General features: G+C 35.3%; 2 protein-coding genes across 2 annotated transcripts in view; one reads left to right on the top strand and one right to left on the bottom strand.

Moving 5' to 3' along the window:
• The window catches only part of LOC138691333 (piggyBac transposable element-derived protein 4-like), a 60505-nt gene that overhangs the window by 2077 nt on the left and 54382 nt on the right, over positions 1 to 4046 (top strand). The gene's annotated exons all lie outside the window — the stretch shown is intronic.
• Positions 1 to 4046, bottom strand: part of LOC138691332 (zinc finger protein ZFP2-like) — a 229103-nt gene that overhangs the window by 182944 nt on the left and 42113 nt on the right. The gene's annotated exons all lie outside the window — the stretch shown is intronic.

Raw genomic sequence — 4046 nt, 5'->3', positions numbered from 1 at the left:
CAGCCCTGTTTCTGAGGAGTTATATAGTGCCTTATCTACCGATTAACAAATAGCCAGATAGAGCTGTGAGATAGCTTATACAAGCAAGAAAGAGTGGGTCACAGGAGTGGTGCTTGAAGACAGCGAATAGAAGAAAGGATTGGTATTAAAAATGTTACCGTGTAACGATAAGATAACGCAATGACTTTCATTTTAAAGTAAATTTTAATAAGATATCAGTAGAGATAAATCACGTGACTGGTACCACAAGTCAAGAGCTTGTTATCGTGTCCAGAGAGGTCGAACAACAATCCACTCACCGTGTGATAAACGTTGTTTTTCTTAATTACCTATCTGTCTGTCTGTATTTCTCGTCCATCCAGCTGTTTGTCTCCATGTCTATAGGCCTATAGCTGTAAGCTGTGATATCTTGTAAGCTAGGCCTGATATTCCAAAGAATAAATAACAATTGGAAACATTGCAGACTGTTTGTGTGTATAATGCGTTATGACTACCAAGTTGATCCGCTTTCTTACCACTCACTGCTTCGCTGTTGTCCATAACGAGCATGGGAATATAATATAGACTGCATTGCCTGAAAGTGGCATCCTATAGTGACCAGACAATATAGCCAGCAGAGATGTGTGTCATTACTGTACTGGCTGATCCTCACTTTCAAAGGAAAGCGAGGGGGTTATTAATAGACGGAATTTCTTCTCCTAAGTAAGGGCTCAGTAATTCATTTAAAAATAAACACATGCTGCATGTTTCCCTCTGCACACCACGACTGACAAAATGAAGCAGTTATTTCCCTCCGCTGTTTGAGTGCCGTTGGCCGTATGGCAATGCAATGTACTACTCAATCCTAACCATGGCATCATACTCACCCTCTTCTTACCCCTTCACTTCATTACAAAAAATCAGACAGTTGCCAGCAGCGCACGTAGGCTTACACTTATAATACTGTAAGTGGGTATAGATAGGATATTGTGCTTCGATTACTTTTTCAAAACAGAAAACAAACAGGGCTACAAAAAACGTAAATTTTCAGGAGCATGAGAGGAACAGCTTTCTTCAGTGGTCATAGAAACAATCAGAACGAATGAATGAGTGAATCAATGACAAATGAATGAATAAGTTGTATGAAGGAGCGAACGAGAGAGGGACTGAAAGAATGAAGAAACCAAAAGCAGTGATTGTATGGAATAACGAACGAAGGAGAAAATAAGTGAACAGTTGAATGAATGTTGGGATAAATCTACGAATGAATGGAAAAGTTAAGTATTGCATTAATGTAATGGAAGAATGAGTGGATGATTGAACAAAATATTTATAGTGCAAATCTAGCTTTCAGGTAAAGCGCCCAGTGAAGTAGACTTGAATAGTTTCAAGGAAACAATTGTTCCGGGGCCAGGTATCGATCCCGGGACCTTTGGCTGAGTGCATCAACGTTCTACTGACTGAGCTACCCTACGTTACTGTAGGTACGTTAACAGAAAACCACAATTTCAAGTCACACATTTTGTGTGCACTCGATGTGGCTTTCTGACGTCTTGTCAGCCCACTCGAGGTGTGTGGATATGAAGAGATAAATTGAGACGATGTCGGGTGATGTTCTTGGGTACCTGAGTCAGAGCGTTGGCGCGCTTAGCCAAAGGTCCCGAGATCGATACACGGCCCCGGAACAATCTTTTCCTTGAAATTATATATATATATATATATATATATATATATATATATATATATATATATATATATAGGAACAATTGTAACACTCACACTACACGAATGCTCTTTTTGTATATTTTTCAAAACAGTACAACAACGAATTTAGAATCAGTTTCTAGTCAGCACTGGACGTGTTGTTTCGTGTTTTACGTGTTCATTGATCTATTTGTTTAGCGTTAATTTTATTAGGCTCTAATCTGTTTCATAGTACACGGTTTTGGTTTATTGTTTATCAATCGAAGTATTGTTAATATTAAGTTATTTGGTATAAGAGGTGCGTCACATTTTCCAAGATCCTACATTTCTTCAAAAGAAAATGACAAATAGAACATAACGGTAGCGACCAAAGAACTTTAGGCCTATATAAAACATAGACTATCGTTAACTTACTTTTATCAGAGTTGGGCATTTTGTAATCGATTACGGATCACACAAATAACTTTGTAAAAATTAGGGGCTAACATTTAAAATAATGTTTCAAAATAGTCTACATCCAAAGTCTAATAGGCCTAGCTATGTATTTAATTTTTTTTCCATAATTGAAATTTGTTATGAAAACTGTAGGCCTACATGACAAAATTATCCCCACAAACAAATTACATCTACCCTGCCCATAGGTCCAAGGTCTATTTCATAGACATGACTGAATTTGTAACTAAAATATAACAGTGCTTGTATGTGTGTCCAGTGATTTAATATGGAAACATCCTAAGCAAGGATGGCACTTTATGGTAAACACAAGACTTAGTAGCTTATATGATAAAATGATGGAAGACATCTTGTAACAAATAAAAGAATAGAAATAGAAATATAACTGCAAAATTTAGATAACATTTTAGAAAAACTAGGTCACTGGCTGAAAAGAAACTGCCTACTGAAGAATGCATCGGAAGAAATAGTGAGTAGCAGAAAAGTTCGGGTTAGAAGAAGATATCAGATGATAGACGACATTAAGATATACGGATCATATGCGGAGACTAAGAGGAAGGCAGAAAATAGGAAAGATTGGAGAATGCTGGGTTTGCAGTCAAGGAACTGCCCTTAGACAGAAAAACTATTACCTAAATGCCTGATTTATTGACAAATGAACTTTAGTCCTGGATCGGACTTGTGAATTCATTTTTCTCTAGTACGTCCAGAGGCGTCAAGAACGCCTTACTGCGACGCCTCGATCCCAGATATTGACGGTTTAAGAAAACAATGGGGTCATAGTGCCCATTTTAGAGTAGCCTTAATGGGTGGTTGAAGCGCCAACAGTATTGGAGGCTTCATTATGAAGAAGGGACACTCAAAATATGGATAATTCGTCGCTATTTCTTGATTTATTTTGATAAATTCTCTCCAGACAAATTTTGAAAGATATCAGAACATTTCCGGAGTCTTCGAAACTAATCCACTGAGAGTTGAGGAGAACCCTTGGTAGCCTACATTTTCACGACACCCATTCCAAGGCTTCTAGATTATGTTGCACAAAAATACGTGCTTGAAAGTTGAAATTACGTATTATAGTAGTTATCGATTCCTCGTATTTTTTCTTTCAAATTCAAATTCAAATTCAAATTTATTTAAAATTTACATTTGAAATGAATACATATGAATAGATACCCGAAATGAGCATATGCTCGTGCTCGGTTACAGTCCAGTAGACTACATACATTTACAGGGATCAAATAATAATGCTGATGATAGAAATAATAATAATAATAATAATAATAATAATAATAATAATAATAATAATAATAATAATAATAATAGAATAATCGTGACAGAATTATACAAAGATTGTAATACAAAATAATTCATTAATAATAATAATAATAATAATAATAATAATAATAATAATAATAATAATAATAATAATAATAATTGTGATAAAACAAAAATATTAACGATAATAAAATAAATACTAAGACGGATAAAATAAAATATAAAACCACTAGCGAGATTTAACACAACTTAAATAAGCATATAATAACCGGAAAAAATGACGAACTCGAAAATCAACAGAAAAGTTCGTTGCATCGCAGACGACAGTAACCGCCGTATTGACATTGTGTTGTGCATTAATGGTAGTAGGGGGGAGCCGAAAGTCTACGTAACTGCCGTTCTCTTCGAATCTTCTCGTACAATCATGGGAAGTTAATGCTGCAAAAAGAAAATGTCTACGAGTCAAACCGTTCATTATTACCAGGATAAATACAAATAATACTCAAATATATTAATCTAGTTTCAGTTATAGATCTCCCCTTCTGTGCAAGAGGTATCATATCAAAAATATTTTATGAATGGCGGGGAAAATATAAATTTCAAGAACTGTCTAATGACAAGAGATAGTGACA

The sequence above is a fragment of the Periplaneta americana genome, chromosome 16 (assembly GCF_040183065.1).
Source record: "Periplaneta americana isolate PAMFEO1 chromosome 16, P.americana_PAMFEO1_priV1, whole genome shotgun sequence".
Taxonomy (NCBI): domain Eukaryota; kingdom Metazoa; phylum Arthropoda; class Insecta; order Blattodea; family Blattidae; genus Periplaneta; species Periplaneta americana.
Note: the sequence above shows the minus strand (reverse complement) of the source record. Positions and strands in the feature narration are given on the sequence as shown.